This window comes from Phodopus roborovskii, unplaced genomic scaffold (genome assembly GCF_943737965.1).
Source record: "Phodopus roborovskii unplaced genomic scaffold, PHOROB, whole genome shotgun sequence".
In the NCBI taxonomy this organism is placed as follows: Eukaryota; Metazoa; Chordata; class Mammalia; order Rodentia; family Cricetidae; genus Phodopus; species Phodopus roborovskii.
Genome location: NW_026125397.1, coordinates 14,362,285 through 14,386,015, shown reverse-complemented (window position 1 = coordinate 14,386,015; position 23,731 = coordinate 14,362,285). Strand labels below are relative to the sequence as shown.

At 39.1% G+C, this 23,731-nt stretch overlaps 1 long non-coding RNA gene and 1 pseudogene across 1 annotated transcript in view; both read left to right on the top strand.

Moving 5' to 3' along the window:
- Positions 1-7,581, top strand: part of LOC127215111 (uncharacterized) — a 54,924-nt gene extending 47,343 nt beyond the window's left edge. The window contains exon 3 of the long non-coding RNA XR_007833922.1: positions 7,522-7,581. This is a non-coding gene — a long non-coding RNA (uncharacterized LOC127215111). The remainder of the gene's footprint in view (positions 1-7,521) is intronic.
- Positions 601-1,188, top strand: LOC127215109 (chromobox protein homolog 3-like; annotated as a pseudogene).
- Positions 7,582-23,731: the final 16,150 nt, after the last annotated feature.

Genomic DNA, 23,731 nt, shown 5'->3' with positions numbered 1-23,731 from the left:
CTCACTGTTAATCTACCCATTTCTTCTTTCAAGGGAAAACTAACATTAAAATTTGTTCAACTTTGCCAGTCACCTAAACCATAAAATCTAAAGATTCTTTTAAATACTAGGTTAATTTCTCTATTCTCAGCCCCCTGTAGATGTTTTTCCTTTCACTAATGCATTTATTCATCACCAAGCATGTGATGCATGCCTCCTGTTTGTCACTTATTTTCCTAAGCTAATTCTTTGGGTTGGGGATGGAAAGCATAGTTATGGATGCACATACTTTGTTATCCTGATAATTTCCCTCTGATGGTTGTTTCCACCACTGTCGTGCCTGAGAAGTTGAATGCATCTTAATAACAGCTCTTTTCCCCCCAAAGAAGGCCTCACCCTCTCTGGGGAGCAGAAAGGGGATCAGATAGGGAGTTGATGGGGGGGGGCAGGGGAGGGAGAAGGAACTGGGATTGACATGTAAAAATATATTGTTTGTAATATAAATTTAAAAAAAAACCAACCAACCAAACAAACAAACAAACAAAAAAAACCCAGGAGACTCTGCAGGATCCGCGGCCCGGAGCATCTGAGCGGTGAACTCTTCAAGTCTTCGTTAAAAAAAAAAAAAAAAAAAAAAAAAAAAAATGGCCTCCAATAAAACTACATTGCAAAAAATGGGAAAGAAACAGAATGGAAAGAGTAAAAATGTTGAAGAGGCAGAGCCTGAAGAATTTGTTGTAGAAAAGGTACTGGACCGGCGTGTAGTGAATGGGAAGGTGGATTATTTCCTCAAGTGGAAGGGGTTCACAGATGCTGATAATACTTGGGAACCAGAAGAAAATTTAGATTGTCCAGAGTTAATTGAAGCATTTCTTAATTCTCAAAAAGCTGGTAAAGAAAAAGATGGTACAAAAAGGAAGTCTTTATCTGACAGTGAATCTGATGATAGCAAATCAAAGAAGAGAGATGCTGATGACAAACCAAGGGGTTTTGCTAGACGTCTTGATCCTGAATGAATAATTGGTGCCACGGACAGCAGTGGAGAATTAATGTTTCTCATGAAATGGAAGGACTCAGATGAGGCAGACTTGGTGCTGGCAAAGGAGACAAATAAGAAGTGTCTTCAGATTGTCATTGCCTTTTATGAGGAGAGGCTGACTTGGCATTCTTGTCCAGAAGATGAGGTGCAATAATTGTTTGCATATATATATATATATATATATATATATATATATATATATAAAAATTTGAATCTTGGGTTTCGAATTACTAGTGTAGAAAAATAGCGTTCTAATGAAAATCGAGTTTGATATGCTGGTTTTGAAAGTATTGATAGTAGTTGGGATATTTTTGGTTTTTGTTCTGCGTCAAAAGGCACTGATTCCTTTGGGCAAATAAAAGCTTTCTGTAGTTGCTTCCTTTCACAAATGAATATTTGATACCATGTTGTATTTCCTCAGCTTTGAAGAACAGCTTTTCTTAAATGCTGGGGAGATCTTACAGTCAGTAGTCAACCAGAACTTATTTTTAACTGAGACACAGAAGGACCATTCTGGGTTTTTTTTTTTCTTTGTATTCTTGTGTTATGCATAAGACACATAACTTTTTTGTTTTTTCTTGTTTTTTTTTAATACTCAAAAACCACAGATGAAAGAAAATATGTTGATGAGGTTCCATCATTGTGAACATTTTCCTGAAACCGTAACCTTTCAGATTATGAGTAGGTGATTCTGTAATTTATTGGATAATTTTACAGCAAGCACATCAGAATTTATGTAATATCACATACAGTCGTTTATTTACAAAATCTTGTCGTTAACAAACTCCCTCTTAAGAAAATGGAAATAGACAAAGTTTTAGTATAATAACATGACTTAAGCTGGGTGTGGTTGTACATGCCTTTAATCCCAGCACTCTGAAGGCAGATGGATCTCTGATTTAGAGTAAGTCAGCCTGGACTACACAGAGAATCCCTGTCTCTTAAAACCAAACAAAAAGACGTAAGTGGGCATGTAAAGGTTCCTCTGGTGAACCATTCCTTTGTAGAAAGTTGAAATCTACTAAAAGGTTATGATTCATGGAATATCTGTTTGCTGTAGAAATGTAATACAGTTAGAAAAGATGTTGGCAATTTCAGACCCGCTGACATAAATGAACAAAATTTGGTAATATAAATTAATGACTTGCATGCTTTTTCTTTACCCTGACTCATTCCTTACTGGTAGGATCAATCTTTTCAGTATTTGGGTTCTGGTTCAGTGAGCCAGAAAAGTAACTTTGTAGTATCAGAATTTCATCTAACTGTATATTTACTTTATTGTAAATAATGGTGAACAGTGGTCAATAAATAGTTTTATATTTCTTCTAAAAAAAAACAGCTCTTTAAAGCTATCCAATAAAGTTAGGGTTGTTAATTTACCATATAATACTCAATAGTATTTATCTGATGCATTTCAACTTTCATATTTTGATATATCACACAATTATTTGCTATAAAAACCAAACAAAAATGGAAGAAATACTTAATGAGGAAGTCAAAATTCACTTAGCATCTCATGGAAATTGTAAAACAGCGAAATGCAAGCTTAGGTAAAATTTATCTTGTGTCTAGTTTATTATTTGTTCTAAAATAGCTCATTTCAATCCCCAATCCTACAACTTGAGTGTTTTTTATAGCAGGACACACCTTTGACTGATATAATCTTTCTAAATTTCCATCCACAATTCTACATGTTGTGAGATAGAAACGTATATAACCAACCTGTCATAATTTCAGTAGTAAAGAGAAAAATATGTGTTCATTATTTTGCTAACCCTAGAGGCAAAAATTACCCTAAATCTTATCTACTCATGATTTGAATATTTATTAAAGGAGATTCAGATCTTTACTGGAAAAAAAAGAAAACAGAAAAGTTATGCAGGAAGCCAGTCATGTGAAAGAACATCAGAGGGGAAGATAAACACTTAGGACACTTAGGACAAATGCTTGTAGAGATTTTATTACGTTGCGATGCGAGGTGGTTGCTGTTGCTCCATTTCCAGCCCGGTGGACCAGTCCTTCATAGCAGCAAACGGCCATGCGGTTTTCTAACTATGACGTTGGTTAGGAAGAGGAACAATGTGGGAAAGGGAAGCCAGAGCCTCAGACCCAGGCACCTGTGGGCTCCGTAGCAGCTCCTCACGTGTCCATCTTTCTATCTGTCTTGTGAGTTCATTTGAAATAAAACCGTTGGGAGGTCACTAGGCAGGATGATAGTCAGGATCTCTGACAGCTCCCAATTCCGAATGAGTCTGTCTCTGCATTCCTGCTGATACACTCACATTTTGACCCATTTTCCTTGCAAGGAATGAAAACTATCTTGGTGAGGACACTTGCTTTCTTTGCCTTTTGTATCTCTTAGCTATCAAAGTATTAGCAAGCTCGGAAGTAAATGGAATTCCAGCAGCGACACTGCAGAGGGGATTGGACCTTGTGTGGTCTCCATATTGTGAAAATTATTCATTACATATCAAAGTTCAGGAAAAGCACTGGTTTATTGCTTTGAAGAGACACCATCACCAAGGCAACTTCTGAAAGAAAGCATTGAATTGGGTGTTGGCTTGCAGTGTCAGAGGATGAATGTGGTGCAGACACATGTCCATCAGAGTACCAATCCACGTCAGACACAAAGGAAGTCCAGTTCAACACAACTCTGTAGCTGGTGTTGGCCCCAACTTCAAGAGTCTGACACCAGTTGGTTATTTCAGGCATGTTTAAGCACAGCACAATTTGGGGGGGGGGGGAATGTTTCCTGGTGATAATCAACTAAATCCCATAGGTACAACAAAGCTTAAGACATGATTACATTGACACCCTTTGTGAAGTATTTGTGACCTCTTCCATAAAGATATGTTCTATAGATGAATTTCATGTTATATCTTAAGGACCAGGGAGAGATCTACTATTGTATCAATCAGACAGAGCAAAAGCCACCAGCCTATTACTATAAGCCCTTTAGGCAGAAAATAGGTTATGCATCTCCCCCTTTGAAGAGACAACCCCGAATATTTAGCATTCCTGGCCTCCCTAGAGTGAGCACGCGGGCATTGTGGCTCCTACAGGTAAGTTCATGGCAGTCACTGTAGGGAGCATGGCAGGCAAGCTGACTCTGGGACAGCAGCTGAGAGTTTCCATCCTGATACACAACTTGGAGGCAGGCAGTGATACGGCCTGCCTTGGGTTTTTGAGACTTCAAAGCCCATGCACAGTGACACACCTCCTCCAACAAGGTTGAGCCTCCTAACCCTTCCAAAAGACACTTTTGTCAATGAAGGACCAATCATTTAGACACATGAGCCTACGAGGTCATTCTCACTCAGCCACAAACACATACTTACATTTACCTTTAAGCGTTTAACATATATACAATTATGAGCACATGTTAGTCTAGTAATTTTTATGATTTATAAAAATAAAAGCATGTAAGATATATTGTTCTAGTTTTCTTTCTGTTGCTATGACAAATGCCATGACCTGAATCAACTTAAAGCTGAAAATGGTTTATTTAGCTTCTACGCTATACTTCATTATGAAATAAGTCAGCACAGGTAATCTAATAGGAATTTGAAAAAGAAAGCATGGACTAACACTATTTGTTGGCTTCCTTTCAAGCTTATGTTCACATAGCCTTCTTATATAGTCTAGGATCATCTGCCTAGGGACAGCACTGCCCACGGTGAGCTGGGCCCCTCCACATTATTTAACAGTCAAGGCAATCCCTCACAGACAAACCCACAAGCCATTGTGATCTGGAAAATTCCTCAACTGAGATTCCCCCCTTGCATGACTCCAGGACATGTCAATACATATTTTGTAGTATGTTAATAATATAAAAATCGTAATTTCTTGAAACTTGGAATTTCTGTAATTTTGTGCAAAAATAAATAATGGTAAAGGACAACTAGAGATTCATTCAGTCTCAACTTTTACTATATTTTTATTTATCATATCTGTAAATCTTAATTTTGACATATGAAGAGTCAAATTAATGGGCTTTAAACTATTTTCAAAGTCTATCAAAGAGGTATTTTTATTTAGCTTTAATCAAAAAGTAATCTGGAAGAAAAATTATTGCTCTATTCCTATTTCATTTTTTTTTGTCTTGTTGTAGACCGAAGTAAGCAAAATTATAACATTAAAACTAAATTTAATTTTATCCAGGTAGTGGTGGTACATACCTTTAATCCCAGTGCTGTGGAGGCAGAGACAAATGGATCTCTGGGTTTGAGGCCAGTCTGGACTACAGAATAAGTTTCAGGACAGACAGGGCTACACAGAGAAACCCTTGCTCAAAAAGCAAAGCAAAAACAAACAAACAAACAAAAAAACCCACTTAAATTTAATTCTAAGAAGGACATAAAAGTATACAGATTTTAATCACAATTTAAAAATGGAAATAGCAATGCATGGTTTTATTACCTGACTTCATAGTTAATTCATATTTGCAAGATCTGCTGGATCTTTGCCAAGGAGCTTATGCAAATGGTTAAAAAGAAAGGAAAGTTAGGTTAGAAACTTCTTTATTTTGGATTTTTAGTATGCATATAGATGTTATAGTTTATAAATATTTGTTTGCAGATTCTGTCTTCTTAGCACTTCTCATATGACTATTTCATCATTTATTTTTCATTTCCTTCTTTTCACTTCCTTATATTTGGCCTACAAATGTAAGAGTCTGCTGAAGGGAAATGTCCCTGAATGAGTGGAACAATAAGAAACCATATGAGAAGTTGGGCATAATGGCTAAAAATGTCCTCTTTTGACTTGTAGGATTCTCACAAGGCAATAAAATACGCAGTCAGGCAGTTGCAGTCTCAAAAGAGTCTCACCTACTTTGATTTTCAACAAATTATTCATTGTATACCTTGTACAATTTGTGAAATACTGTGCTAGAGATAAGACACATGAGTCATTGTGCATGGCCTTGAAAGGCTTTAAAAAAAACAAAAACAACATGAGAAGGAAGGCAGTCACTGAGAAAAATTATAATGCATGGGATAAGTACAGTTAGATATAATTAATGTTGTAGTGATGCTCAAGTTGACCTAGTCTAGACCAATAGATGCTAGCAAGGGGTTAGAGAAAATTGAGGGTAAAGAGCCTCAGCCACGGAGGCAAATATAAATCAATTGCCTGGTGATAACATTAGAGTTTTAGCGTTGGGGTATATTGGGCTTGAGAGAAAAGCAAAGAGCCTGGTAGAATGGAGTTAACCCGTGCATGACAATTTAGACCAAATAAAGAGTCTTGGGCTTGATTTTATAGGAATAGGAAGTTTGGAAAGGATTGATCATGGGCAGATTTACTTTGAAATGATTCCACCCAAAATACAGGTAAAGAATGAACCTTTAGGAAGCAACCATGCATATAAGAATATAGTCTAAGATATTGCTGAAACAGTTCAGAAAGGGTGAATTTCACACTGAACTGGGACAAAGGGAGTATGCAATATACAGTCTTGCTTTGAGTGGCCAACGTGAACACTAGCAAGTCATATTCCTGCTACTTTCCACCCTATTTGTATCTGATGCTTATGCCAAGAGACAGGGACCATTCTGTGAAGAGGAATGAAGTGTATGGAATTTGTTTCCATAACTGGATGAAGATGGTTGGATTCCTTCTCTGTGTTTCTCAAATCTGTGCTGGGCACCTGGATACAATGTGTCAGTCTCTGCTACATTCCTGGATACAATGCAATCTGATACATTTTGGGCTGCTGTGGAAAAATAGTTGACAGACACAATAACTTTAAGAGAAGTCTTATTTGGGTTACAGGGATACAGTTCATCATAGCAAGAAACACAGGGCAACCAGGCTCATTGTAGGAACTGGGAACTGCAGGCAGTTTCTTACATGTTAATGAAAACTTAGCAAATTGGACCAGAGCCAGGCTATCATCCTAAAGCCCACTTTAGTAGCATCCTCTTTCCAGCTAGGTCTCAATTCCTAGTTTCCACAGCCAACACCCCCACCAGCCAGGGACCATAGGTTCAGAGACTTGAGCCTGTAGGAGACATTCCAAATTCACTCCAAAATGAGCTACGCAAGGCCTTGCTCTAAACGTGAGATGCTAGACACACATTCACAACTTCTCAAGAGTGTAACAGTGTCAAGTGTTTTTCTTACATGATCTTTTTTGTGGTTAAGTGCAAAAGTGTTTGCTCTCTCTCATGTGTTGTGTCTGTGACGTCTCCCCCCATTCCCCACTCAGGTGACCTTTGATCAGTGCTGATGCAGTAATGACTTCCTGCATTTTGTAGCTGATAATCTTAGGCACAACTGGTGTTGGGAGTGAAATCCCTTTGAAATTTCAGCACACAGTGTCATCATTGGCTCAGAGGCTCTGCTTTTCCCAAGGAAGCCAGGAAAATCATAGTGTTTAATAGTTTAACCCTGTTTGTAAAAGCTTAGTCAAAATATTCAAATGTTATTATTAACTTTATTATCCTCCTTTTTGGTTCTTAAATGTTTTTTCTCTCCCCCCCCCCCCCGCCCCCTTTCAGGAAAGAAAGATTTTCAGCTTCACCCTTCACTTGTCGTAGAAAGAACAGCACCTTTTAATCAGATTTGTAAGTATCTTTTTATTTTTCTCTACTTAAATGAGATGCTGATTTGGGGAAAGAAATAACTCCTTTGTTTAACCAAATATATCTACACAGCCAATTCCTCTTTCTTGATGCCATTTTCATTGTATTGTCCCCTATGCATATCTGTATCTACACATTTTATGAGAGTGGTATGGTATGTATTGCCCTAATGAGGCACCTTGTGTCTACATGTTAAACACTAGTAAGAAGGAAGAGAAAAAGAAAGGGTATGAATACAGGAAAGGGAAGCATGTTTATTCAGTTGAAAGCCATGCGGTTTGGATTTTCCATACTTGACAGTTTTAGAAAAATGTTAAAGCTCATGTTGCATCTCATAGCTAAGGTTTGTTCAATTTCAACACATTCCTTAAATGCCTATTACTGTGTTGTAATAATTGTGTGTAATGGGTTAGTTCAGTGCTATCCTATTCTACTTAGTCTAGAGTTTAAGGTAAATAGACAGACACATGTGCTATTAGGTAAATTTAGAGGAACCAATAAGAGAAAAAAGAAAAGTAGAAATGTGTCCTACAAATGTTACATCTAATGATAGTATTTTTACATCTTATTACTTGAAAGAAAACTTAGAGTTTAATAAAGCTTGTTTTATTTATCACTAAAGTCAAGAGCGCAGTTCTAGGGACAGTGGTAAGAGAGTTAAGGAAAGCAAGGGTACCAGCTAGGGTTCTTACTAGCTGGAAAACCTGGACAGCACATGTTTGGATTTCACAGCTGTAGTAACTGTATCTGTATTTGAGGGTTGCTGACCTGAAATGATCATTGCTTAAGATCTTTTTATGATCCAGAGAAACCCTTGAATCACTGTTACTTAGTAGTTAATACTCATTTTATCTTGGCTGATCTATGGTTGCTATACTAATCTTACCATTTATGGGGTAGCTAATAAAACCAGTCAACAGTAACTTAACATATTTTAACTTGCCTCATCAGAAAAGATGCAGTAAATTGTCTATTAAAAGGATGTATTCAACTCTTAAACATTCTGTAGCGGTGTGACCCGTTTCCTAGCTACATGACATTACTTTTTGGTTCTAAACCCTCCGCTTATTAATTTTCTAATTTTGGGCAAATTGCCTGAACTCTCTGATGATGTTTAGTTTTGACAGTAGAATGCATGCTATGGTGTTTCTTTCACAGCTTGTAATAGGAACTAAATGAAATGATGAGACAGTACAACATAGATATGAGGCAAGTCTGTATTACTATTTCCCAATCTCATCTATGTCATTTTGTAAATTTTGAGTTTTTATCCATTGATGACTTCCTTAGTAAACATCCATAAACTGTTTTATGAGTTCCTTTGGTCTCTGGAATCTTCGAGAAAACATTCAGGATGGATTCTTGGCCACTGTTCCTGTTGCGTTCAGGAAGCATCTTAGACTCTTGAACTGCAGAGTGATCTGTGGGCCAGACTTTGAGAAAGATGCCTTCTCCTTTCATGGTGATTCTCAAACACCATGGTCATTAATATTAAAGAAAATATTTGGTTTGGGTTTTAAGCAATGGGTACTCCCAGATCTCTTCCTCCTGAAATATCCTGACTTAGCAGATTGAGTAGCAGTTCAGATTTTTTTTTTAAATCCTCTATGTTTGAATTATATTCCTCCCTTTGTCCCTAGCTGTTGAGACAGGAAGCTTCGTACATTCCTGACCTGTGTGGGTGATGGGATATACTCAAGTCTGGATTAAGTGGAAGGGGCGAAAGGCTTGTGTTGAGATGTCTAATATAAGCCAGGGGTGAACCTTGTAAGACAGCAGAGTTTCCCAGCCAGAAAGGACTGAGGATTCCATCTAGTTTATGTCTCTTACCACAGAGGAGGAAAGTAAGTTTCCTAGTGCTTTGCCCAGTGTCACAGGAGAAGAGAGGGATTGAAACCATTATTTCTGCCCTGAACTCCACTCTATCCCTATTATACCAGGCTGAATCTGCCTCTGCCATTTCAGGAACTGCTAAGACCTGTGAAGCCGCTTTCTCTAGTGCTGAACTGAGCTTCAGGGCAGCCTTGCAATGAACAAGTAGGAAGTACTCACTTGGCAGGGAGGTCTCTGAGGCCCAAGAGAGACAGGCTGTCTGTCTACCTCCACTGATGCCCTCCTGCCTCTTAACACTGTGCCTTTTCTCAAACTCCATGGCTGTGCTCTTTGCTAAGAAAGAAAATCCAGATGAGAGTAAATCACCAGCTAACATGTCCGGGGGCTTCTTCAACATCAACGGGCTGTTCACATTGACCCCACATACACCATCACACTTAGTCTTCTCAACTTTGCGAGTTTTTGTTTTGTGGACTCCAAAGAAATGGAAGCAGAGGCTTAGACAGTTTATGTGCTCATCTAAAGTTTTGTGTAAGAAACGGAAGCGCCAAGAACAGATGACAAACCATTGCAAAGCCTATGTACCTCATGCTTCGTCACTGATTCTATTTAGCTCATAGAATTCTGTGAAAACAGGTCAATTTTAAATACAAATGCTTGAGCTTTTATGAATTGTTAAGTAGGACACACGAGCTACCTTGTTAATTATGTTCGTCTCTCACTTAGACTAATGCAATGTTCTCTAACATATGTGTGCAGGTATGGATATATGTGCGGTTCCTTGGTCCACATTTTATTTTGAGGCAGGGTCTCTCACTCTCTTGGAACTCATGAGCATTCCCCAAAGATCACCTGTCTGTAATTTACCAGCTCTGGGATTACAAGTGTGTGCCACCATGCATTTTTTTTTTTCACATGGGATTTGGAGACTCAACTCAGGTTCTGATGCTGAGAGAGTGTGCTGAGTTGTCTAACAAGTACTTTACTGATGAGTTATCTCTTCAAATCCTGTAAACTTATTTCTTTATACGCATGTGTGTATTATGTGTGTGTGTTGTATATATGTGTTCATTTGAGCATTTTCATGTGGCTAAGAGTACATGTATGTACATAGTGGAGACCAGAGGTTGGTATTGTTGCTATTTCCAGTGCTCTTTACCTTGAGATGAGTCTTTCTTTTTAACAGATTGCATACTTCCAACATATAATGGTATAGGACATACATTACCATTTCTAAATTTGGGGGGGAGGAGGAGGCACAGTGAGGAAATACTGGGCCAAAGCAAGATAGAAACCGATGGGAAATTCCAAAACCCTGCATCTCCCTGTCTGATGACAAAATGCTCCTCAGATTTCCATCTGCTTTCAGCTTGTTGACTGCAACATGCTTCTTTCTCTTGGGCTTGATCTACCCCCTGTTAACAGCTTTCCTTGGCAGATGCCATCTGGCATCTTCAAGGTGGCTCTGGAATCTCCAATATCTTGGGATTTTCAAAGCTATCCAGGCTTCACCTTCACAGCTTCACACAATGGCCTTGCTGAGCCTCCATTCAGAGTGATACCCAGACATATACCTGGCCTTAGCAGTTTCCTTAGGTGCAGATGATGATTCCCTAAACCCTTTCTTCTATCATTTACTCTAAAATCAGAGCTGCATAGCCAAGGCTGCAACGTTCTGCTACTTCCCTGGGCTGAAACACTGCCCCTCAGTCAATTACATCTTCGCAGCCTTCTGTTTTCCATGCTTTCCTTCACTGCCTAAGCTTGGCTTTCCTGAAGCTAGATCTGTAGACCAGGCTGGCCTCAAACTCAGAGATCTGCCTGCCCCTGGAGTGCTGGGATTAAAGGTGTGCACTGCCACCTGGCTCTAAGCTTTTCTTTAATTCCTTTCCACAAATTGGAAACGGTAGCTGGGTGAGATCTTGCCCTGGGGTCACCACTGCCTTTCTTCTATATCTTAATCTGTTTATCTCCTTGAATGCAGGATTTAGCTTGATTCCACTTCCCAGTCTTCCCTTTCTCTCCAAAGTGTATTTTTCCTTGCTCAGCTTGCTTCTTTCCATTCTAAATCTTTATAAGAATGACTACTAATAACCATACAACGGACTCAATACTAAGATGTTTTGAGATTTCCTTTGCAGATGGAATTAATAGAAATCTCTTCACTCTAGTCTCAGTCAGACTCTTTGGACAAGGACAAAAAGCACTCATATTCTTCACCAAAATATCACAAGAAAGATCTCTAGGCCACATATTAATATTTTTCTCCTTCGAAACCTCTTAATCGATGCCCCTGCCATTCCAGTCACCCTCAGCATCATTGTCTTTTGTGTTCTTACTCATAGCCCATAAAGTCCCACTTACAGCGACCAACTGCTTTTCTAACCCATGGTCCCCTAGTCCATATTCCTCCAAACAAAAGCATAGTCTGGCCTATCACAGCAATACCCCAGTCCCTGGTACTTTTGTTTAGGTTTCTGCTGCTGTGAAGAGACACCATGATCACAATAACTCATGAGACAAAAACAAAAACATTCAATTTGGGTGGCTCATTGTTCAGATGTTTAGTCCATTATCATCATGGTGGGTCATGGCAGTGTGCATGCAAACATCCTGCTGGAAAAAGAGCTGAGAGTTCTTTATCTTGATCATGGGCAGAAGCAGAAGTCTGTCCCACACTGGGTATATCTTGAGCATGTGAGAGCTCGAAGCCTGCCCCCACAGGGACACCCTTCCCTCATCAAGGGCACACTTACCCCAACAAGGCTCCTAAAAGTAGCACTAAGAGCTCATGGGAGCCAATTTCATTCAAACTACTACATGGTGCAACACTTAGAAGCTAAAGGCATGAAAATCCAGGAGGTAGTTAAAGTCCTAGGGTCATGAACACAAGAGATGTCATACTCAAGTGAGGGAGAGGAAGAATATATCCCAGTTACAGATAATGGAACAGTGAATTTGCCCTTTCTCAGCTTATTTTCTCTGAGTCCCTGGTGGATTGGATGGTACTCATCCACATTATGGGTATATTGTCCTCACCTGGTCAATGCACTCACTTCAGGAAACACTTTCATAGACATACCTAAAAGTAACCCTTTACCAGATGTACTAGGTAAAGTTGCCTGGAGGAACAGAACTAAAAGTAGATCTGATGGACAATCAAAACTAACCATCACATCAGATTTCTAGATAGTTTTAAAATCCAATTGGTTCATACTATAAATTATACACCACAAATGACATTTTTAACTTAGAAATTATTATTTTCAAATGTGTAACTGCAGGCAGTGTAAAATGAAATTAGACTTGACCAGGGCCTTGAGAAGGATGCCTCAAGGAGAAGTAGCCTCTCTGTGTGCAAAATTGGCACACACACACACACACACACACACACACCTACACACACCTACCTGTTTGGACTGTAGAATGAACTATGATCTATGAGTTTTGCACTCTGTTCACCAAATGTATTTCTGGGTTCTCCTTAGAATTTAGGTCATTAGCAATCACTGTTCTTTAGGCTACCACTACCCTAGAGCCAGGTAGGCATGGTGGTACACTCCTCTAATCCTAGAACTTCAGAGGGAAGAAGGCAGCCTGAAGTACTTACATAATGAAACCCTGCTAAGGACAAGAAAGCCACGAAATTAAAAAAAAGAAAACATCTTTACCTTGAATCGTCTATAATCCTAAATAGGAGAAGAGAATAAAAAGTCAGTAGAAAATAAAGGGATTAAAGTTATTGTCACAAAAGGAAACTTTCTGGACACTAGGTCACAAAGCCACACCCATGTCTCTAAATTGAGTACTATCTCATTTTATGTGCTACCATTCTCCAAATATATTCAGGTTTTTGTTATAAAGATAAAATCTTTAGGCATTTATAAAAGCGATTTTTCATGTTATATATCTTCTCATTTAAATTTTCTAGAAGCAATGGGGATTTTTAAGACTCGATAGATCATCCCATCGTTTAAGCCTCAATACCTGTGCTGTAATAACTGCACAAGAAGGCCCTATGTCTATTTGCGCTGCCCTCACTCAGTATTTTCCGCAAACCTGAAGGCTATAATGAGCTGTTTCCAGGTTCCTCGTGTCACACTTTTGGATGGGCTGCCCTAGTGTCTTCTCTGCTCACCATCCTTGCTCTTCTTAAGGCTTCTTAATGTTGCGGTGCCCTGCTCTGGTCTGTGTCAAGTTGGGCTCATCTTGAGCCTCTTCTACCTTTGTCTCCCTGAGTAGAATATTACTGGGATGGTTAACCTGCCATATAGTTCAGTTTACTTTGTGGATGGCAGGAGGGAGCTGTAGTGCAGGGATGAGAACCCTAGGGTTGCGCGTGACTTCGAGGGCTTGTGGTTTGTGCCCATTCACAGGGGTCTGGCTAGATCTGGTACCTTTTTTCAGGTGTTTGTTCACCTTCCCCAGGCAACGCTACTCCCTCATATCTTTCCCCACTGGGATCTCACCATCTCCTCAAGTGGTCTGATGTTTGAAAAAGGTCTTTATTTTCAAATGAAAGAAACGATTAAACTAGGAATGATTGACATTTTATCTATGGACCTAGCTTGGCTCCCATGTCCAGTGATTTTTAAGATTGAATTTTGAAATTAACTAGATGGTTTCCCTCTCTTTGGAGCCAGGACTGTTATTTTGGTCTTATTTAACTAGATGATAACTAAAGACCTAAGTCCAAAATTCTTGGAAAATGACAAATTACTCGTGGATTATCTTGTTTGGTTCTCATTGTCTGTCTTTAATTACATCCACCAGTTCACATTAATTCCATTAAACTATAACAAAAGAAAGTTGATTATGTGATCATCCAGATCAGATGGACATGTAGAGTTCTTTTTTTAAATTTTATTTTAACATGTCAATCCCAGTTCCCCCACCCTCCCCTCCTCTCCTGTCTCCCTGCCAACCCCCTGCTTATCCCCTTTCTGCTCCCCCAGGGAGAGGGAGGTCTTTCATGGGGGGTCTTCAAAGTTTGTCATATCATTTAGAGCAGGGCCTAGGCCCTCTCCCATGTGTATAGGATGAGAGAGTATCTCTCATATGTGGGATGGGCTCCCAAAGTCCATTCATATACTAGGGATAAATACTGATCCGCTACCAGAGGCCCCATAGACTGCCTCCTCCTAACTAACATCCACATTCAGGGGGCTGGGTTGGTCCTAGGCTGGTTCCCCAGCTGTCAGATTGGAGCCCTTGAGCTCCCCCTTGTTCAGATCAGCTGTTTCTGTGGGATTCTCCAGCCTGGTCTTGACGCCTTTGCTCATCACTCCTCCCTCTCTGCAACTGGATTCCAGGAGTTCAGCTCACAATTTAACTAATGATTCTTTGTACTGAGTGGAAGACTAACTCAGCGGTAGAGCTGTTAGGTATATCTCACTTAGCAGAAATATTTCTGTAGTCTTGATCAGGAAGTGGCACTATTAAGAGGCGTGGCCTTTTTGGAAGAATGCAATGTGGTTTTGTTGGAGGAGGCTGGATGACAACACCTTTAATCCAGACCTTGAGGCCAGAGGGCACACCTTTAACCTGGGCCACACCTTCTATTGGAAATGTGTCACTGTGGGGGGTGGGTTTTGAGGTATTTTTCTCAAGCTTCACTCAGTGTGACAGTCAGTGACTTCTGCTGCCTCTGAAGAAAATGTAGCACCCTTAGCCCCAGCATCAAATCTTCCTGCGCACCGCCATGCTCCCGGACATGATGGACTGAACCTGTGGACTATAAGGAAAGCCACCACAATTAAATGTTTCCTTTATAATAGTTTGCCATGCTGATGATGTCTCTTCACAGCAACAGTAAACCCTGAGACAGTCTTAAAATAAGTCTACTAAAATGTTTAGGCATTTCAAAATTCTCCAACACAGTTGTCAATTTTTTTCTAGCAACTGGTCACCTTTGCAAGTCACTAAAAATGTATTATGAAAAAGTAGTTATTTGTTTTCAGTCAAAGACTGTGATGGAGCTGGGAACTGGACATATGACCACATTACAATCCAGTGTATTAAGGTGGAGATTATCCAAACATGTAAGCAATAAAAAAAGAGTGACAGTTTTTAAAAGACAACAAATCCCATGCATAGTGATAATTATTATGTGTAAATAATAAATAAAGAGATGAATAACCTTACTATGCTTTGCAAGTAAATCTAGAGGTAAGCTTTAGAGAGGATTAAATGAAGGAGAATGTTAAAACTGAAAAGGAAAATGTCCATCTTACTTGGCCACAGTTGAACAAATGCAATGAATACAAAGAAATACTTATTTCCTACTACAACTAGCTTGTCCACAAATTTAAAATATACCTAGGAAACATGTTGTATTAAGTTGCATAAAGCGTTCTAGAATTTACTGTGAAACAGGCTTAGGATTTTAGTCACAGCAATCAACAGTAGTTTTGACTTTATAGAGGCTCTGTGAGGATCTAGATGGTACATTAGCTTTCTCTCTGTGATCCATAAAAAAACTTTTTGGAGTGTAACATGAATGCATATTAAAAAAACAAACAAACAAACAAAAGCCAGGCGTTGGTGACACCTTGAATTCCAGCACTCAGGAGGCAGAGGCAGGCAGATCTCTGTGAGTTCAAGTCCAGCCTGGTCTACAGAGCTAGTACCAGGACAGGCTCCAAAGCAATACAGAGAAACCCTGTCTCAAAAAACTAAACTAAAATAAATAAATCAATTCTGGTTTTTATGCTGTTTTTTATTTTTCCACAAACTGGACTAGGGGCTTCTGAAAATGTCAAAAACATTCCTCTTTGGATATGTGCATATAGTCAGAGTCCCACAGACCCCAGCATTTGGGGAATCTAGGTTTTCTGAATTCCCTATTTTTAGGGCACAGTGTGTATCTAGAGTTTTAAATCTGAACTCTTCTTGGACTAAAAGCCTCAGGAATAGTGGACTCATGAAAAGGGACCATGTACCAGAACATTTTTCCATTCAAGTCCAATAATGACCATTGTACACATAATAATTAGATTAAGTTCATACTTTTGGTGCAAATAAGATGTAGTTCTAGTAAATTTTACCCATATAGCCTTATAACTCTAAACTGTTAAGGTTATTATCATTAGTATGTTTACTCCGTAGGTTTAAAGGGAAAGCAAATACATTTACAAATGCTTACGAATAAATTAGACTATTTTTAGCCATCATGTCCTTCCTTAGTGCCCTACTGTTTCCAATGAGTGGCCAGAAAGCTTAGGTTTGATTCAAGCAAGTTTGTGGAATATGAGTGTCTTAGGGTTTTATTGCTGCAAGGAGTCACCATGACTGCAAAGCAAGTTGGGAAGGAAAGGGTTTATTGGGCTTACACTTCCACATTGTTGTTCATCACCAAAGGAAATCCCTCCAACAAGAACCCAGTCAGGGAAAGAACCCGGAGCAGGAGCTGATACAGAGGCATGGAGGGGTGTGGCTTACTGGCTTGTTCAGCCTGGTTTCTTATAGAGCTCAGGACTACTGGTTCAGGGATTGCACCACCCACAATGAGTTGAGCCCTCCCCCATCATTAACTAATTAAGAAAATGCCTTGAGGCTGTATCTTCTGGAGGCATTTTCTCAATTAAGGATCCCTCCAATCAGATCGTTCTATTAAATTGACTTAAGAGGAGCCAGTTGAAAGAATTCGTGAGATCATAGGTAGTGGCTACTTATTTACTAGAAAGAAAACTGAGGACTAATGCAAACATTGAGGGAAACTGAATCTTAAAGAGGTTAAGGGATCTTCTCATGTTCTAGATGTGGTTACACTAGGAGCACAACTCTAATACCCTTTCCCTTCTTGGAAATAGGTAGAAGACAAAGTTTTGTTAATTCATGGAAAATTTATCCCATCTTAAAAAAAGAAAAAGACTTCTTCTCATTAGTTAATTGGTGGAAATGCTACCACTAATGAGTTGGCTCTTTACTTCCAGAATTTAGAGTTTAGTTTGGGGTAAACTCCAAACAGAGAATAAACCTGTAAATGAGTGAATGAGTGCGTTCCCAAGAGTTGTTTGGACAGGATGAAATAAAGAAGGTTTTGGAGGATCTGGGGATTGTTAGAACAGAAAGATGAAAGTCAATGAAGGAGTTTAATAAAGAAGGTATGGTATGCAGTTGACCAGTCTGGCAAAATGTGATCCAGAAAATCTCTGAAAAATTGTGAAAGATAGCTGAAGTTTGGCTCTCCATAACTGATGACTTCAGGGGGGGGGAATGGAGGGGGGGAATGACTCAGTTTTCTTTAAGGGGCTAGCCACTGGGAATTTGACGATGGGTGACACAATTGAACTTGTTTTTGTTGGCTGATGTAACTGATGTAACAAGTACAACAAAATTTATTTTTCAATTTAGTTCAAGTTTTAATTTACTATATAGAAAATTTCACTTAGGTGTGAAACTAAAGTAGTAGGTCTCTAAGGCTGAGTATGTGCGTTGCTACTTTTTGTTAAAACCACCGTTTATTGCATGCTGAGTGAGGGACATGCCCTCTTAGATGTGGAAACAAATAAATCAATGCATTCTGGGAAGAGGTGTAGAAGAGAGTACAAGATATAGTGAGAAAGATAGAGTGCATTAAGCTTTATTCTAATTTGGTTCTCAAACTTGGTAACCGCAATTATGATAACCACACAGTCTAAGTCAAAAGCTCTGGGAAATAACTGGAACTTTATATTGATAAAAGCTGACTTCATTGATGGCCATGCATAAACAAATTAGGCAAACACGGTGCTCATTCTTCTGGTATAAGAGTAAATCCTCAGAAAATAGTCCCGCCCCCCCCCCACTCCCCACTATGGCTCATCTTCCTCCTCTTGTATTTCCCCTGGCTCTTACATTAAGATTTTTAAAAAGATCTCAGGAAGAGCTAATTTGCTATAAATTCTGTTTGTCGGGCTCCAGACTGGCACAGGTGGGTTGTAATTTTCTGAGACCTCATTTTATCTGTCTTCTCCTTCCTACAATTTAATCAAGTGCAAAGGTGAGAATCTAGCTCTTGGTAGACTAGAGAGGCATTAATTTACACTGCCTGGCATCAGGAGGGAAAATGATGTTGTTAGCAAAGCTATAAAAAAGTACCTAAAGCCTGTAAAACCCGACAAGGTCAACGTTAGGGCAGATGGATGGAGCAGAGCGGCTGGTCATTCAGCAGCTAAGGATGAAGGGTATTTAGGCTGAGGTGTGCATAGCTGGGAGAAGGCCACCAAGGCTTAGTTATATTTTTCAAAGGGAACTCTCAGGACTTTGCAGAGTGTTTCGTGCTGATTTCTCTTACTGTATAGAAATGATTCAAAGGACAGGCTAGTAGCATGCAGTTCCCAGCTGTCTGCTATTGTGAGAACATCAGACAGTGGTTTCCTTTATTCCATTATTTGTGCCTTTTCTCCTTTTCAAGAGAAAAATGTCTGTTTGTAAGATGAAAATTATTTTAATATTGTAATTAAAAAAAAGCCGCAAGGATAAAGTTCATCAAGAAAACTCTAAAGTAATAATTGATAAACTCTTAAGTTCATTAAAAACAAAAGTTCACATTGGCATCATACTGTTTTTAATGAGCTAGTTCTGTTACCTATTATGAGTAGAAAATAAGGTGGAAGGTAAAATTAACCCAAACGTAACACAGTAATGAAATTATATAAAAGTTTATACCATAAATTAGAAGAATTTTATTTCTATGCATTCTGTGGAAAAATTTTAATGAATATGGAGGTATGTATTCCTTTATATAAACAGTATAATAGTTAATGAGAAACATAAAGAACACACATTGTTTTCAAAATATACATATTCTTAGTTCTATGACTTACATTTTAAGAGTAAATCAAAATTTTAAGAGTACATTCAAATCATAGATTTTGAATGGGATTAGTTGTTTACACAGTCTTCTGAGTATAAAGTACTATAGAAATGGCTTAGTGGTTAAGAGTGTTGTCTGGGCTTTCAAAGGACCCGAATTCTGTCTCTAGCATCCACACTGGGCAGTTGGCAACTACCTATAATCCTAGCTGCATGGTTCTCATCTTCTGTTGACTTCCATGACCGTTGGCATACAAACAAGCACACACATACACATTTACACACACACACACATCCACACAGACAAATAAAGCCTAAATGAAATATAAATACTGTGTAGAATATTTGGGTCCACAGAAAGACCATATTTTGGTTGAGGAGAATCTTGGATCTGATAAATGGAATGCTATACTAGCTGACTTTTAGGAGGTTTATTTCTAAATTAAGATACTTGTATGTTATCCTAATGTCATCCGGTTTTATAAAAGTCAATGGAAACTGGGTAGAACATGATGATATGATTAAAAATCCATGTTCTGGAATCACATATAAGAAATTTAATTCCTAACATAGGGCAAGATTCTTAATGTCTGGAAAACTCAATTTTAGCAATCTCACAATTATGACTTTTCTTTTTCTCTCATCCTTACACACTGATATTTGTGGTAATGATTAAATGAAATAATGCAATAAAGCAATCTACAGCTTATAAATGTATATAAAACAACTGCCTAGTGAAAGGGCCGGTTGAGAAGAGTTGCTAAATTTGTATGCCTGATAACAATTTAATTATTAACTGAGCTTTCTATACTCGTTAAACCCCCTTTAGTGTTTTGTGAGGACACTGTAAGCTGAAAATGACACACATAATCTAGAAGAAACGATCACCCACGTTTCCAATGTTTGTTAAGTGGAAACAAAGAGCCACAGTCTTGAGAGCCATGTTACTTCTGTCAACAGCCTGACGTCAACCTTCTGAGAAGTGACTGGAGAACTAAGGACAAAGCTTAGAGAAGGAAAAGGCAAACAATGACAGAAGAGTTAGGTCTTGTGTTCTGGGAAGGGGAATGAATCATTTACTACCTAGTCGGAGACCTGATGCTAAGAGGAGAGTATTTGCTGGGGTTCCCAGGTCTCTAGCTCTCTTGGTTGAGCAATGAAGAAACAGAAATAGAAACATGAATGAGGCTAGCAAACCTGATTGAGAGAACAACAGCTTAATTCCCAGGGAAGATCCTAGGACAGTAGAGAAATTCCATAGGTTCTGTGGCCCTAAAAGAGTAGAGAAGTCATGGGGAATGGAAACACCTAGAATGATGAGCTTAAAGGCCACCTCAGAGTTTCTAGGCTCTCAGAGGAGTGTGCTAGAAACGATTCAATAGGTTTAAAACATCAGGAAGAGTGGTTTAAATAAATATAAGGCTTCAAATATCCCAGGCTGGGACAGAGAATGGAGCTCCATTTACTTCCACTCAATGTTGGAGTTTCCCTTGAAACAAATGTAGATTGCAGTGTGCAGAACAGAGTAAGTTGCACCCCACTGAGAGTTGGTGAGGACACAGGACATATGTAAACCCACTCCACTGCCTTTCCCCTTTCTATCTTCCAGGCTTTTACAAGGAGAAAGAAAAGTATTGGTAATGTGGGGTGTCGTCATCTATCCACACCATGGATAGGAAAGCCAAATGACAATTGACACTGAAGTCATAAAGCTGAGGACAATTCATCTGTCACATATAGTGACACCATGGCGACGGGAATGGGCATGGGGAAAACACTGTACATGTATAGAGCTACAGACGTGCAAGTTTTTATGTAGGAGCATATGGGGTGTCATTGACTGCCGAGAAACGGATGTAATTGGTATGGGGATACCATTGACTGCCGAGAAACGGATGTAATTGGTTTGCTTGGACAATTTTGCAGGCAGGCAGAGAATAGAATTCAGGGTTTTCAGAAGCTATGACTGGTCCCTTTGATAAAAAAAAAAAAAACATGTGTCTGGCCCAGAAACTTTATCTATAGAAAAAAACAGTGAGGGAACTTAGGGTTAGACCAATTGCAAAGTATTATATCAGATGTTCAGTCTCAAATTTTGGCCTTAAGCCTTAATTCATGCCTGATATGGATGTAAGGTGATTTGTTCCATTTTGTTGTTGTTTGCTGGATTGGTTTGTTGGTTTTGTTTAATTTTATATTGAGATGTTACCTGGAACTTATGGACCAGAGAGGCTTCAAACTTATGGTGATTCTACTGCACCTGGATCCTCAGTTTGGGATTACAGGCATGTGCTTGCTGATATATCTTAATGAACAACAGTTTAGAACTAGATGATAACCAAGGCTCATAGGAATGATCAAAAGCATTTCTACTTGAATGCAAAGCATCCACCTGACAAAGAAAGTACACATATCTTGAGATGGTAATTTAGAAAAACCATGAACTTTACTACACAGCCTGTTGTCCAGCCAATAATGGCAACATAGGGACCTGTCTGACACTGATGTAGAACTCATTATCTCCAGACACCAATCAATGCATTTGGCGAGAATAACACTTAGCAGGAGCGGGGAGTGCCATTTTCCAATGTGTGCTTTAAATAAGAACTCTTTGGAAAAATCATTAGACTTCTCACTTACCCTGGCTGTCTCCAAAGCCTAATCCTTACTAGGTTGTAATGGGGGGTTGAATTCCCACTAAATATCTTCTCTAACCTATTGCACTGAGTATTTTAAGTCACGTGATTTCCCAGATTATTGTTATAGTCTAGGACCCCCAACCAGATAGGAAGCATCCTGTTGGGGCTAATCTGTAATGTAAGACTCCTAGGAGAAATGTGTTAACACAGCTCATGCTTTATATATCTGTAAAGCAAGAAAATCCTAATGTTCGTTACCTAAAGGATTGCAAAAAATGGTTCAGGAGGGGCTGATGGCCAGGGCATCCAGTGCTAAGATAAATGCCTGCAGTGTGCCCATTGAACCACCCCTTGGTTCTGTCCTTTATTAGAAATGTTTTGGCTAGGAGACAAAAAGAAACAACTCTCCAAAATGTGTAATGGAAACATTACTACTGCATTCACTCAGTTTATCACAAGAGATTTGTCATATGGCTAAGATCATTGAGAAGCAGATGACTTCATGAATGTAATAGTGTCTGGAAAATGAGAAAGCAAAAAAGAGACCACCACTCCTGGGAGTGGGAGGGGGGTTGTCAAACTTCCCAGCTGTGACTCCATCCTGTATTCAGGATCCCAGTAGACATGCCAAGCTAATAGGGTACTACTTCAATAACCCAAGGTAAATGGGTTGCTGGGTGCTTTTGAAAACAGGCTCAAGTTCTATGAGGTTCTGTTAGAGGAGTCTATTCTAATTTCGCCAAGAAAAGGCATTTTTAAATTAGAATCTCAGGGGCAATTTGTGATCATCATACGCAACGTAGAGACTGGAGGTATGAGATAGAGTGACCAAAGCATCCGTAAGCACTAGTGGACTTACTTCTCACTTACAGTTTGCGCAGAGTATCTAGGTTTTAGCTTCACAGGATTCTTCTTCAACATTAACAAAAATTATAGTAATATTAAGATTTCCAAAAGAGTATGTTGCCTCAAGAATGTAAAAGAAAAAGTAGATGTTGATTTAGTTTTATATTGCTTTGACAAAGCACCATGACCAACGAGACTTAGAAAAGAAAGCTCTTAATTGGTCCGATGGTTCCAGAGGGTTTGAGTCCATGATGGTAAGGTAAAGACACAGTGACAATAGCTTCTGAGAAGGCACATCTTGCTCTCAAAGTGTGAAGCAGAGAGTGTACACTGAGAATGCTGCACATATTTCAAGTCTCAAAGCCCAATCCAGTGGCAAATCTCGTCCAACAAAGCCACACCTCCTTATCCTTCCCAAAGAGTTCTACCGGTGGCTGGGGGTGGTGGGCATCGATGTGGGTTCAAGCATATGAACCTGTGGGGGGCATTATCATTTAAACTATCATAGACATTGGATTTGTATTCACTGTGAGAGTTCTGAGAATGTGAGTGTCTATTCCTTGACAGTGTCAAGAATGGAATGGCATACGGGTTAACAAGTGACTTCCAAGTATTTAGCAGAGATGAAAGGGCCTGCTCCTATGCCTGAAGTAGTGGCTCATCTGCTTGTGTAAGCTCTTTTCTGAGTCTTTTTGATCAGTATATATAGATATAGATATTTTTTTTTCTTAAGCAATTTCCTGTAGGGAATGTGTACAACAGCATTGTGGCTCATAGATGCCATGAGAGTCATGTCTCTTTGTAGGTAAAAGCAACTGTGATCAAGAGGCTGTTGAAATGTGTGGAAAATTCATCATATTAGCCAGGTTAATAGCAGCGAAATATTTGTAAGTTATTGATTGGACAAAGTCAGCACTTTTAATCAGGAGATTGTTAGATATGCAGGCCTTTATGCTAAGATTGTAGAAATTCACTACAGAAGACCATACTCTGTCCCCCTCTCCAAGATT